This window comes from Trachypithecus francoisi, unplaced genomic scaffold (genome assembly GCF_009764315.1).
Source record: "Trachypithecus francoisi isolate TF-2019V2 unplaced genomic scaffold, Tfra_2.0 Lachesis_group4, whole genome shotgun sequence".
Taxonomy (NCBI): Eukaryota; Metazoa; Chordata; class Mammalia; order Primates; family Cercopithecidae; genus Trachypithecus; species Trachypithecus francoisi.
Window position 1 is genome coordinate 96,202,304 of NW_022681469.1, and position 15,342 is coordinate 96,217,645.

The 15,342-nt window shown below is 41.8% G+C and overlaps 1 long non-coding RNA gene across 1 annotated transcript; it reads right to left on the reverse strand.

Moving 5' to 3' along the window:
• Positions 1-1,870: 1,870 nt before the first annotated feature.
• On the reverse strand, positions 1,871-6,297 carry LOC117073758. The gene is made up of 3 exons (XR_004433342.1): positions 6,210-6,297; positions 4,776-5,109; positions 1,871-1,933 (listed from the first exon to the last, which is right to left on the reverse strand). It is a non-coding gene; the product is annotated as an uncharacterized LOC117073758 (long non-coding RNA).
• Between the last annotated feature and the right edge of the window lie 9,045 nt (positions 6,298-15,342).

The window sequence follows — 15,342 nt, forward strand, 5'->3', positions numbered from 1 at the left end:
GTAGCTCTCTGAATCTTTACCTTAAACCTGGTTGAGTTAATGACTGTTTTAACCAATAGAATATACTAGAAATAACAATAACAACGTAACAATGTGCCCATTTCTGGTTCAGAGAATGACAGGGTTTTTTTTGTTTGTTTGTTTTGTTTTGTTTTGTCTTTTGGCACATTCACTCTTGAAACCATGAACCCTGCCATGTAAGAGGTCCAATTTCCCTGGAAAGACTATATGGAAAGGCCCTGAAATTACGTGAAGACAAGAGGGGTGCAGTGGAGCTTAGCCTTCCAGTCATCCCCACCACAGCACCAGACATGTGAGCGAAATTGTCATAGATCCTCTAAGGAAGCCCAGAAGCCAGTGGAATTCCACTGACATCCCCCAGACCAAACTGCACGGCAGAAGAATCACCCGGCTAAGCCCTGTCCAAATTTGTGACCCACAGGAATCACTGTTCTTTGAAGTCACTGAATTTAGGTGGATTGCCAGAACAGGTTATGGTTGAAAACTCCCTGGATTAATTCAAAAATATTATTCTCACTCCACTTAAAATCTAGCAGTCACTGAATCTCCTTTCCTCCTCTTGGTAAGCACAAGGTAAAGCTTCAACCAATTGACTTCCTGTCTTACATTTTGGAGCATAAGATAAACTTTTTCTACCAAAAAATTTCAGCAGAAATGTTCTTGAAAGAAGCATGTGCAAATCAAATGGAAGAATACGTTGTATGAGAAGACTTTAGCATTGTGTTTGATGAGCTTTACATTTTTATGGCCTGTAGGGGCTTGTAGCCTCCTTGACCTGATTATGTAGTCCCACAGAGTGGCACACAGGAAAAGATGTGCCCAGTGACTGTTTAAGCAGAGCAAGGATAAGAAGAATTAATGAGTATGAAGTCCTTCTATCTTCTTTCTGCCTTTCAGGAAGAGTTTTTGCTTTGTGACTGTCAGCACCTGAACTTTCCTTGTTGGTGCAGAATCTGGGAAATGGACAAATTTTTTCCCAAGAAAAATAATTGGAGTAAGAGGCCAGACTACACTTTCCAAAGTTTTTTTGTGGGGAGCACAAATGGAGGCTCTAGAGTGGGAGTGAGGGTGAAGGGGAAATAGGGGAGCCACGTGGAAGTAAGGGAAAGGCAGGAATGGGAGAGAAAGAATCAGATTGTCAGGCACTGCTGAGTGGGAGACACTGTGCTGGGTGCATGTTGGGGGAATATTCTATAGTGGGGAACTGGGAACGGGGAATTGATTTACAAAGTAGCAACTTCTGCCTGTGTGGGAAATCTTGGCAGATTAGAGAAGATTATTAAGATATCTTATTAGATGTTAAGAACAGCATCCCCACTTCCATGTCTTTGTTCTTTTCTAAAAGACTGAATACCATTGAAATACTTGATTATCATATGTGCCTATTGTAAACTGCAATGTTTTCTCTTTTTCAAAAGTATCCTTTGAAAGAGAGGAATCATAATCAAATCCCTACAAAGTTTCTCATATTATAGGCTTTCTATCATTGACTATACTTAGTTTGAACAGTTAGGTGCTGTTGGGAAAGGGACATTGGCCTGAACTGATCTCAATCAATGCCAGTTTTGGATGACTCTGGAATCAGCTAATGGGGTCAGTAAGAAAAGAGCAAAGATATTTAATACAGATTTAGTTGTTTGTTTGTGGGATATCATCTCACAATTATAATTGGTGATATTATCTATAGAATTCTTTTAAAGATCTTTCAAAAGCAAAACACTACATGCTTATGTTGTAGAGATCAAGTGTAAGCACAAACAAGATAAACAAAAATAAAAACAAGTGATCTAATATTTCACAATGGGTACTTACTTAATCCTTGGGATGACATTCTCAGTGATGGCACAATACAGCTGTCAGTGCTGTTTCTCCAACAACTTGGGTACAATTAAAGATGATGTGCTCTGGAACACTGTGGAGAACGATTCAAAAAATGACTAGTTATGTTTTTAATGATTTTTCTTATTAGAGGAAATAGGAAATTTATTGATTCATACAGTTGTTTGTATGAAATCGTATAGACAAATGTTCATTTCTTTTCTGCTTTTCTGCTGTTTCTTTCCATTGACATGGCACAAAAGCTGAGCCACATCAGGTCCCAGCTACATTCAGGTCTCACAACATATTATTTAGAGCCCACCTAGATAACACAAGAAAAAGTACCTCTTTGGTCTAAGTTTTATATACATTTCAAGAGAGGTTTGAGGTTTAGAATCTTTGTTATCTCCAAATACTTGTTTTTGCATTTCTTACTATGCATAGACAATTCCAGAAAACACCCAAGGTGAAATCTCAGAGGTGAAAATCACATATACACGTGCGTCTTGAGATTGGCACATAATTTTGTAGTATTATTTTAACTTTCTAAAGGAGAGGGTAGAAAATAAATTAGAAGAAAAATTAATTTCATCCTTGTGCTAATTTGGTACAAGCGGAGTTATAATCAGAGGCATGCAGTTTTCTATTGATCTAACGTTGATCTATCATCAAGACCATGAGTTGACTCAGTCAGGTCATATCTGACCCAGAGACTTGCTTTTTTTGGATTGCACAATGCTTTTGTTTAAGTTTTCATCAGTTCCTTTTAAATGAGGATTCTACAATTCCCCCAATCACCTCTACCCACTTCCACCTTGCCTTCTTAGCCACGTATATTATCTCGCTGGTTCCTGTAGACATTTTTTACCATCCTTGATGAAAGTTTATAGAAATTAGTTTTGTAAGTTGGCCATAAAACCTACAAAACAATTCAATTATGAGTCAGTTGCCATATCATTTCCAGATTTACTATAAGTGAGCTCAGAAGAGCAGAAGCAGCATTTGGTTGGCCCTCCCCTTGGCTTTCTACATGTTACACTTCAAATTTATTAATAACTTTTCACCTAAGAATAATATTGTGGCACTGAAGTTAGCACTGATGGTATTGGACAATTCCCTCTGAACAAAGGATGTTAGTGTTACGGGAATCTGACATGGAGATTCTCATAATTATGAATGTCCAAACTGTACTCCCTGAGGGAAAAGTCTATGTGAATGAAGCCTGGCTCTGACAAGCCACACATTTCTTGAGGGCCTATTAGGAATCTCTAGCATTTTCCACATTTCACCATTTTGTGTTTCTTTCTCCCACTTCATGGACTAAATGAATAGATTATAAAGACTTTATTCTGAAAAGACCACATCAATCTCATTAGCACCTACTTGAAATGATATCCCTGTGTGTTAGAATTCCTTAGTAAGTCTCCTTCCATTTTTCTAGAAAAAATCTGGGTAGCAATAATATGTGTTTAAAAATAAAAGCCAGCTGCTCCTCACACATTCACAGCTTCTCCGCCCGCCCTTCTTTGCAGGGCATACAGGAAGTCAAATTTTCAGTTTTGTTTTGCTTTTTAAAAATCATCGACTGCAAGGCTATTTTCTATTGAGATGGATCTGGTGCCTGGAAGTGGGTATTTTTGTGCCCTGCCTCCCTAAATAAAAAAGGTATTTATCCATTTAACATGTTGTCCATTTCAGCCCTTTTTAGACCAGAGGGACTAGACAACACATACATTTTGGAAGACTCGTGTGCCATTGCACTAATTAATAAAACCACATTTTAAGCAAACATGCTGTTTTCTTACCTACTTTTTAGGGGAAAAATTCCTAAGGTGTTAGATGCAGTAGGTTGATTACTGAAATTGCCCCATTCTCTACCCCTCCTTGTATCCAAACCCATTGCAAAATGACCTTTCAATTCCTCCCATCAAGATGTGGATTCTATTTCCCCACTCTTGAGTCTGGGCTGGTCTTATGACTCTCTTTGGCAAATGTGGCAAAAGTGGTGGAGTGCCAGTTCTACGCCTAGTCCTCAAGAGGCTTAGTGTGCACCCACTCGCTCTTGAAACTTTGCCATCGTCATGAGAAAAAGCCGGGCTAGTCTGCTGGAGGATGAGAGACCACGGGGACCAGAGTCACCCCAGCTGAGGCCATCCCAGACCGGGCAGCCCCCAGCCAACCTGTTTGTTAGCTGATCGTAGGGGTGTGAGAGACACTTGCCAAAATTAACTAAACCCAGCCCACATCAGCAGAATTGCTCAGCCATCCCATAGACTTGTGAAAAATAATGAAGAGCTGTTTTTAAGTTGCTATTTTTAGCAGCAGTTTGTTATGCAACAATAGCTACTTGATATACTCTGTCACAAAATATACATTTAAAAATATATGCACATATATCATAGAGAGTATGAATATAGATGTGACTGCACTGTGGCTTGGAATCTAGTGTCAGATTCACCATGTTCAAATCCAGCTTTTCGCTCACAAAAATGTATAACAAGTTAATCTCTTTAAACTTTAGTTTCTTCATGGAAACTAAGGAAAATGAGTACATCGTAGCACTGTTGTAAAAATTAGAGTATATATATATATATATATATATATATAGTGCCTGGCAAACAGGTAATGCTCAATCAATGAGACACTAGTATGTCTATGCATATGGTTATGTTTGCACTTATGTGACTTGTAACTAATACATTCACCTTTCCATGGCCCAGAGATTACAGCCAATAAGTGGTTACCTATGAGAGTGGTCTGCGTGTCTGGCCCTCACAAGGAGACCTGCCTAATCCCCAGGGCCTCTAACTACTTCTTTTTCCTAGAAATATCTCAAGGTACTTCTCCATGGAGACCTACGGGCTCAGACCTTCACTCCAATACACGGCCTTCACTTTTGCTGGCCTTCTGCTATGCTTCAGTGAGACTGCCCTCACCTTCATCTGTCTCCTTGATTTATTGCTATTGTTTGATTGCTTCTCCCTTGGTCTTCATGACTGCTGCCACGTTGACATTATCACTCCAGCTCAGCTTCTCCAGCCATTAGCCCAGTCTTGTTCCTCTCCTTACTGGTACTTTTATCTGGTTCTCATCGTGTCATGAAACCATGGTAGAAACTCACCAAACTCCTTTTTCTCTCTCAGTACATAGCTAGACTACATTTTCCAGCCCCTTCATATCTAGTTCTCCATAATGGAACTCTGACGCTGGAGTGGGTATTCCTTCTCCACATTTTCTTTTCACTTCCTGGTTGGCTGCTGGGCAAGTTACCTAGAAGTTGGGTAAAAAGAAAATATAAACTAACTCAAAAAATATTTTTGAATGCCCATTAGTTGCTGGGTAGTGGGCTAGGCACTGAGGTTATGTAGATGAAACACAAACATGACAGCATAGTGCTTCACTCGATATCATACCTCTGGGGGCTGAGTTCTGATATCTTCACTCTGCTCCCAAGAATAAATTCCCTGTCCATACTGGATCTTGTAGGAAGGGTAAAAGATAGTCTTTTTCCCTGTGCTTCTTATTGACAAGTCTCACTCCTGAGGTTACAAGGCAGCTCCCACATATCTTGTTTTTGTTTCCCCCCGCTCCTGGGAGATCCTCTGGAGCCTCTTATGAAGATCCCTCACTGTCTGCCCTAACATGCCAGGACTTCAGAGGTGACTAGGAAAATTGGTAACCCCCTACAACACCCTCCCTGTAGTCATACAATTTTAATGTCACAGTATGTTTTTTGTTGTTGTTGTTTGTTTATTTTTTTCTCCCTAGATGCCCAGAAGGGCAGATCACAAGATTGTGAATCTATGACTTTCACTCTAGCACTCTGTACAACAAAAAATGTATCTGGTAGAGACATGAAGTTGTTATTGTAAATGGGAAAATAAATAATTAGTAAAATGATAGTTATTTTAATTTTCACTAGAAAAGATAAGACACTTAAATAAAGAGGGAGACTTTTCCTCTTTTTGGTAGAGCAAATATGAGGTTGATTTTAAAAATAATAAAGAAAAAAAAAGCCCTAGCCATGAAACTTACTCTAATCATAACAAATTTAAATTTCCATTTCCAATTTAGCCTTATAGTCCTGAAAACATTTCTCCTTCCAAAGACTTTTGGTATTTCATCTGCTACTAAACAACATGCTGCCGGATAATTAAAGAGCCACATTTGGGGTGTTTTCAAGAATCTCCATGTGTTCCTGGGATGGTTCCACAGAACTTCAGATTACATCGTCTGTTGTACATTGTTAAAGAGAATTGTTGAAATCAGAGATGTCCATTGAGCCCAGAAAGAATCAGAGGAGCAACAATAATAGCTAGATGCTATAAATGCCTCAGTATTTGAACTTATCTTTCAATCATTGCACTCACCGTAGGTAGAATATTCAGCAAAAGGATGTTTGCCATGGAACCATATCTGTTTCTCGCCCTGCAGTGTCTGACAGTGAGTGAGATCGGCTCACTTTGATACTGAATGTGTTGGATGGAGATAATTCCCAGCCTGTATAAGTTAATCATTGTTTCCCCACTTTTCTCAGCTTTAATCAGGCTCCCACGAGCCTTCCACTGAGCATGCTCACAAGAGCACTCACGTGCTCCTTGTTATTGCTGTCAAATCCCGTATGCTAAAGGAATCTGCTTTACAGATTTTAGATGGGACTTCAGCAACAAAAGCACAGCGTTCTTCACTTAACAGCAACTAGATTCTACTATTCAATTTATGGACTAAAGTTGACAGACATGGCCAATTGGCCATTGATAATACTACAACATGCAATAAAATCATATTTTAAGACAGTGCCAGCTTGAGTACCTTTCTTCCATATAAACAATTCAGAAGGTCCCTCATGGAGGAGGAACCCTGTTTTCTGATTATCCTGTAATTGTTTCAAAATATTTCACTAGGTCAGGTGAAGGGGCTCACACCTGTAGTCCCAGCACTTTGGAAGGCTGAGGTGGGTGGATCACTTGAGGTCAGGAGTTCGAGACCAGCCTGGCCAACGTGGTGAAACCCCCGTCTCTACTAAAAATACAAAAAAAAAAAGATCAGCCAGGCATGGTGGCACACAGGTGTCATCCCAGCTACTCGGGAGGCTGAGGCAGGAGAATCGGCTTGAACCCAGGAGGCAGAGGTTGCAATGAGCTGAGATTGTGCTACTGCACTCCAGCCTGGGTGACGAAGTGAGACTCCATCTCAAAAAAAATAATAATAAAATAAAATTCACTACTGAATTGGAAGTATTGCATTTTCTTTTCTCTATATATTCATTTTGTTGTTGTTGCTTGAGACGGAGTTTCACTCTGTCACTCAGGCTGGAGTGCAGTGGTGCAATCTCGGCTCACTGCAACCTCTAGGTTCCAGTGATTCTCCTGCCTCAGCCTCCCGAGCAGCTGGGATTACAGGTGTGTGCCACCATGTCCAGCTAATTTTGTATTTTTAGTAGAGATGGGGTTTTGCCATGTTGGCCAGGCTGATCTCGGTCTCCTGACCTCAGGTGATCCACCCACCTCGGCCTCCCCAAGTGCTAGGATTACAGGCGTGAGCCACCACACCTGGCCTAAAATGTCAAAAAAAAAAAAAGCCTAAGTATCTCTGACTCTTTAATACTAGAACCTAGTAGCTAACCCAGGGAAGGCTACTCAACAAACACCTGTTGAGCTAAAATCTTTCCATGTTTGTTCAACTGAAATAATTGTTTTATCTTTACCCTGACTTTCATCTGTGGAATATCCCTCTGGCAATAATGCTGTATTCTGACACGCAGTTCTTTTTAAGTACTAAATTACATTGCTGTTGGAGTTTTAGACTTTGAATATTCACCATGTGGGACATTTCAAATGATAGGTGGAACACCTATGCCACTAAAAATTTTTAACTATGCGAAAGAAAAATTTGTTTCTCTCCTTGTTTCTCTTCAACCATAATATTTTTAATCAGTACCAAGATGATAAATTAAACTAAAGTAAATAGATTGCTCAGTTGATTTTTTGTGTGTTACTACTGACTTTATTTTTCTTATGACCATTCTGAAATTCTTCTATGGATAAAAAGAAAGAACACTCAGAAGGATGTACCCTTTGAATTAAAATTTTGATAAACATATAGAAAGAAAGAAAAAGAGAAAAGGGGAAATGAAGAGAAGGAAATGAATTCAAAGACACTTTGATACAGATATGAAAGATCTTGGCTTGAGCCTTCTGTTCTCTGCAGGGTCCAGACCCTTCCAGGCACATTCGTTGATCTAGGGGGATAGGGAGGCCTCAGAAGGCTGTTGATTTGGCTGCTAAGGAGCCTCCGGAGAACATGCTCGTTCTGTTTATTGCTGACATGCAGAAAGATCTGGGACTTCTCAAGGTCAGGTGAAGGAGATAATGGGATCCTGGGGTAAGGGGAGGTGTGAACAGCCTATTTAGAGAAAACTCATCCTAGGAAAGAAGAACTAAGTACTTGGACCTTTAAGTAGCCACTGAAGTGGCATGGGGACTCCTAATAACGAGACAATAACTATACCAGATCTACCCAGCCTCACCTTCAGACCCATGTCTGCATCTGCACAGAAGAAAGCCGTGAGTAGAAACAAAGAGCTGCTTCTCTCAACTGTCAGGGGCAATAGGCACAGATGCCCTACCATCAGGGGGTCCCCCACATTCCTGAAGGTTGTTGTGTGACCTTGGCACTTGGCCACTGTCAGAGTGGACACTTGTGTTCAGCAAAGCAATTCAGAGCAATGGCACATCCATTGTGGCTGGTGGGACACTGGAGTGACCAGCCAAGTATAGTGGCCACAGGCAGAGAGGACGGCAATGCCTGGGGGATGGGAAGAAGAGTAGTGAGGTCCAGCAGCATCACATGGTCACCAGCGCAACAGCACACATGAGGAACACCTTCTAGGGGACACCCAGTTGTTGTCAGGGGGACTGGAGATGCTGTGAGAGCAAGCGGAGGCACTGGGCCAGCAAAAAGTAGGTCTGAGTGTGTACTGGTCTGTCCCATTTATCCTCCAGGGGTGACTGAGGCCTGGAGACACTTGGGATAGACAGAGGAAAAGGAATCCTGAGGAGATGTCCTTGTCAAATGAAGTAGGTAAAGAAAATTTTGTTCAAAACATCAGGAAAACTGGCCAGGTGCACTGCCTCATGCCTGTAATCCCAGCCTTTTGGGAAAACAAGTGGAGCAGATTGCGTGAGCTCAAGAGTTTGAGACCAGTCTGAGCAACATGGAGAAACCCTCTCTCTACCAAAAAATACAAAACTTAGCCAGGTTTGGTGGTGCATGTCTGTGGTCCGAGATACCTAGGAGGCTGAGGTGGAAGGAATACCTGAGTGGGAGAGGTCAGGGCTGCAGTGAGCTGTGATTGTACCACTGCACTCCAACCTGGGAGACTGAGTGAGACCCTGTCTTAAAAAAAAAAAGAGGAAGAAGAAGAAGAAGTAAGGAAAATCAGTGTAAAGCATTGAAAATCATACATGTATGAGGCACCAACGTGTGCCTGTCTCTCTGCTGGGTGCCTTCTGGGCCTGCCTTATGTGCTCTCAGCCAGCTCTGTGAAAGGGCATCACGTGATTAAACAAAAGCTCAAGGTGTGTGAAAATAACATTTCTAAAATCACAAAACAAGTGATAGTGAATATTCAATTCATGTCTTTCTGACTCAATGCCTTTATCCTTTCCATGGTTCCTGAACAGAAAACCATGCAAAATAATAAGTTGATAAATCTTTATGAAGGGTAGGCAGGAGTCCAACGTGCTATTTTTACAACTGTTGAGTAAATATGATTTTTTTTCCTGAAATAAAAAAGAAGAGGCTGGGTGTGGTGGCTCACACCTGTAATTCCAGCACTTTGGGAGGCCAAGAAGGGTGGATTACCTGAGGTAAGAAGTTCGAGACCAGCCTGGCCAACATGGTGAAACCCCGTCTCTAAAAAAAACCCCCAAAAAATTAGCCTGGCATGGTGGGGCATGCCAGGCACGCCCAGCTACTCAGGACACTGAGGGTCAATAATCACTTGAACCCGAAAGGCGGAGGTTGCAGTGAACGGAGATCGTGCCACTGCACTCCAGCCTGGGCAACAGTGAGACTCTGTCTCAAGAAAAAAAAGAAGAAGAAGAAGAAAAATTAAAATCATGCAAACCAAAATTTGAAAAGCGGTAGGGATCTACCATATGATCTGTCGAGATCACCAAGAGATTGCCTGCCCTGGGCCTCCCTTTCCAAGAAATTGCTGCTTCCGTGCCCCTTGGCTTCATTCTCATAAATCACCTGGGATGGGTGGAATTCTAGGTAGGTCCTGTTTTCCTGTTTTAGGGCTGCTATAACAATGTATCATAAATGGAGCAGCTTCAACAACAGAAATTTCTTCTCTCACAGTTCTGGAGGCTAGAAATCTGAAATCAAGACATCGGTGGGGCCATGCTCCCTCCAGATGCTCTAAGGAGAATCCCACTTTGCTTCTTTTAGTTTCCTGGGGTTGCCAGCATTCTTGGCTTTCTGTGGCTCATGGCAGCAGCCCATCTCTGCCTCCATCTTCATATGGCCTTCTTCCCTGCACCTCTCTCTGCCCAAATTGCCCCTTCTTGTAAAGACACCGCCAATCCAGTATGATCTCATCTTAACTCAATTACATCCACAAAAACCCTATTCCCAAATAAAGTCACATTCACAGGTCCCACATGGACATGAATTTAGGGGTGACACTATTCAACTCAGTACAGTCCTCCAAGATCCCCACCTTCTGGGGTACATGTCCCAAATAATCCCCTCCCCTCAAGTGTAAGCAGTACTTGCAAATATAATGGATTTGTCAACTTCTTTTTTCCTCTCTTTTTTTTTTCTTTTGAGAGGGAGTCTTGCTCTGTTACCCAGGGTGGAGTGCAGTGGTGAGATCTGGCTCCACCTCCCAGGTTCAAGCAATTCTCATGCCTCAGCCTCATGAGTGACTGGGATTACAGGCACACTACCAAGCCCGGCTAAATGTTTTTGTATTTTTAGTAGAGACGAGATTTCACCATGTTGGGCAGGCTGGTCTCAAACTTCTGACCTCAAGTGATTCACCTGCCTCAGCCTCCCAAAGAGGGTTAGTCACTTCTAAGATTCCACGATATTACAGAAGACTCCATCGCAGCAGGCTGGAGAGAGCTTTAAGTGATGGCTTTGAGGAAGGGCCTGATTAATTAAGAGCTTTTCCCTGATGGCTTTGAGGAAGCGTATGGCCATGCTGTGGGAGAGAAACATGGTTAGGACCTGAGAGTTGTCTCAAAAGAGCTCAGAGCAACCCCCAGCTAACAGTCAGCAAGAAAATGGAACCTCAGTCCTACAACCACAAGGAGTTGAATGAATTCTGCTAACAACCAGAGTTCTGAATGGGCTTGAAAATGGATTGAGCACCTCCAGATAAGAAGTCAGCCTGGTGAGACCTGAGCAGGGGACCCAGTGAAGCCATACCCAGATTCCCCACTCATAGGATGAGCTGATAATAAATGCATATCTTTTCACTGCTAAATTTGCGGTAATCTGTCATGTAGCAATAGAAAACTAATGTGTCATCCAGTGTCTTTTTCCCTGTAGATTGGTCTGCAGATGGCTCAAACAAATTATAGAGATGTGAAATTTGGAAGAGAGACAATAAGGCTAGAAAACTTTGCATCTTATTTAGATTTGTCTTCCCATTTGGAGCGGCTCTGAATAGTTCCTGGCTTTATCATGACTTGGTAGTTATTGTGTCCCATATATCTTCCCCAACCATTTGCCCCACCCCACTTAAGGAAATCAAAACTAGTTTCTGTTGTTTGCAATCAAAAGCACCTAATTAATACAAAACTATATAGTGTAAATGTTGTGGAAGTGTATATTAAGTTGCCTAAATGACAGTGTGAGCCTAAAAAACTGAAAATCATAATCTTTAAAGAAAAATTTCAGCTAAGAAAATTAGTACTATTATGTGGAGGTGATAAATGAGTATTATATTATATTATATTATATTAGTTACCAGGCTATGTACTTTACATATATAAGCTCATTTAATCCTTGCAAAGACCTCATCAGATAGGCAGTTGCTACCTTTAATCTCATTTCTCATTTACAGATTTAAGAAATGGCCAAGCCAGGATTTTAACCTAGATCTGTCTGACTCTAGGGCCTGCCTTTTAAATCACCATGCAATATTGCTTCCAGCAAAATAATTAGTGGCCTGTATTGTCCTCAAGCCATAACCCTGGGTTTAAGAGTCAAGTCTCTTAGTCTACCAAATGAAAGAAGAATAAAAATCATCTTGTAAATAATGAAATAAAATCCAGGTAAAATTTTAAAAATTATTTTCTAATAATGTCAAAAAAAAAAGCCATTTGTGTTGGAATAGGATTTATCAGACTCTGCCTGGTTTCCAGGCACCCCTCAGTGTCCTTCCCCACCACGAGTGACACTACTGACCCCTTCACCTGTGTTTCAGTTCAGCTCCGGTTTCTAGGGCCAAGGCCCTCAGCTTGGGATGTACATTAGACCCACATGGGGGCTTTTAAAATCCTGGAAGCCACCCAGTTTGTGATACTTACATCAGAATCCCCAGGTGTGGGGCTCAGGCTTTGGTATGTTCTTCCGGTTCTCCTGGTGATCCCACTTTGCTGTCACAGCTGAGAACATTGCTCCAGGATTAACGCAGACCTCAGGCAGAAAGACAGAAAGGCTTCTAACCCAGCCTTTGCTTCTAGTCATATGCGCTGGCTGCAATCCAGCTTGACTGGGGGCCCCAGGGCACAAGGCTGGACTTCCACTTTTACCTCCAGACCCAGGCTCCGTCTTATGCATCAGTTCTAGTTACAGAGGCCTCCTTCTCATTGAGTCTGGGTTCCCATTTTAATAGCCTGTGCCTCATTCCACTTCCTACAAGTTTGGGGGTTCACCTGTCTTGACTTGTCTTGTTCTCCCTGAACCAGAGTTCTACCTACTAAATGGCATAGACCTGGCCATTCATGGACAGCTGTTCCTGAAACCACCACCCGTTCCTGCATCACCCTTTGCTGGGCTTTGCACACTGAGCACACCTGACCATTGGGGTCATTAGCTGCCTGACTAGATCATCGTCCTCCTTGTTCTGGACTTTTCCTAGTCCCCTCCCTGGGCTTGCTCCGGTTCCCATCCTGTCCCACACTGTCAGTTTCTCTACACCTGTCACCACATTGCACTTTGTGGAATCCTCTCACGATCAAGGCAGAGCACTTGCTAAAAGCAAGCAGTCACTCACTTGTAGACATTATTACATTTCATCCCAAAGCAATTTAGTAGTGTTTGAAAATGCATTTAAGAATATACGTAATTTATACTGCCTATTACACAACAGATCAATAAGAGAATACCTGTATTTTATACAATTAAACAGATGTTCATTCATTCACCTGAGAACAGATTATAAGGGGCAGGCGTTAATGCAAAAAGAACTGTTAGAAGGAAAACTGTATCAGTCCAGATGCATTTGGCATGAACTAACGGGGTTACAGCGCAGACAAAAAGAAGTGGGTGGATTCAGAACAAATTCGAGAAGCATAGCTGATACCAGTAAGGGTCAGAGGAATAAGAAAGCTGTTATGGACTGAATGTTTGTATCTCCTCAAAATCTGTATATTGAAATCCTGACCCCCAATGTGATGGTATTAGAAGGTGGAGCCTTTGAGAGGTAATTAGGTCAGGAGAGTAGAGCCCTCAGGAATGGAATTAGTGCCCTCACAAAAGGAACCCCAGATACCCCTGTTCTCTTTCCACCACATGAAGATACAAGAAGACTCTCACTGGAAATGACCAAGCTGACACTGTGATGTTGGACTTCCAGCTTCCAAAACTGTGAGAAATAAATTTCTGTTGTTTCTTAGCCACTCAGCCAATGGTATTTAGTTATAGTCTAAAACAGAAGTAAAGATGCAAGAACCATTTTATAGATGGGAAGTTAAGCGAATGGTTAACTTCCCATCTATAACTTCTACTGAGTTGGTGAAGATGGGGGAAGGACAGATTCAGCAGAAGATACCAGGAGATCTGTGGACACGTTTAAAATGCCTATTAGGCACCGATCACTAAATAACCTGTTACACACTCAATACCCTGGGCAATTTACATGGCAAACAAAAAAGACATAGCATCCCCATATGTTCTCCCCCTGTCTGCATGGGTTTTCTACAGGTACTCCAGTTTTCTACTACATGTGCACATTAGGTTCATTGACATGTACGCATAGTCCCAGCATGAGAGAGTGAGGGTGTGAGCAGCCCTGCTACAGGTTGGTATCTAGTCCAGGATTGGTTCCCACCCTCAGATAAGCTGCCCTGATAAGCTCTGGCATCCTGCAATCCTGAACTGGAATAAGCAGGTTGGAAAAGGAATGAGTGAATGAATATAAACTATTGTCAAATAAAAATTCATAAAGGAGACGACAATCATACAGATGCCCAACAATAAATGATGTGTACAAAAGCACTCAGAAAGGACACCCGATTGGTGATTGGTTTTGAACTTCGTGGTGGTAGGAAGTGTTCTTACGATTTTGCTTTGTAAATATTTATTTCCTGATTTAACTCACCACCGCTATGACCACCATTGCTTACTGATTCAACAAAAATGGGCAAATAATTTTTACCTTTAAGAACTGATCTTTCTTAAATGTATGTATAGCTCACATGGATTACGTTAGAAGTGTTGGAGTCTTCAGAAGTTTGGTGATGTTTTTAATTCTTGTTTCTATCAATTAAGCTATGGTGTAAAACTGGTTTTGTTAAATGCCGTTTCATTTGAAGTCACAGTTTGTAAGAACCTATGTTGTGCAGAACCCCTATCAGCTCCCATGGGGATGGCACCAGGTTCAAGAAGCCAAAGAAGAGACCCAGAGCCAGCAAACAAGACATGGGGTTTTACTGGGGCTTACACACAGAAGACAGAGTCCATTGGCAGCAGGATGGATAGACATCCCCTACATACAGTCCAGTGGTGAAGGGCTGAGCAGGAGAACTGCAACCACTTGAAAAGGCATGCAGTTTATGGAACATTTTCACTTAATATCCTCCCCCTGACAACCTTCATTCAACCCAAAACTCGGAGGCTCGATTCCCCATGTTCCATGGGACAGGAAGGGGGCTCAGATATTCCTCATAAACAAGGAACAAATCTCCAGGTTGGCCAATTCCCAGTTTCCCTAGCTCGGAACACACATTCAGGTGCATCTGCCATACGGGGTCATCCTCAGGGTATGCTGAAGTTATTGCTATCAGGTGAATTTACCATACAACCTACAGACAATGTTAAGTGAAAACTTACTGTACTCTGGCTGTGAAACAGTGTTGTCAATACTATTCTATTGTTACTACTTTCAACAACTTGGCCAGAAAACTTTTGATAGTTATTTGGTATTGAACATACACATCTAACTTGTTGTCCGTGTAATTGCAGAGTCTGTCAGTGGTAACGTGAACAGGAGCTAGGGAGGCATATTTGTGAGAAGCCAAATCTGAGTGCTCTTACATGTCA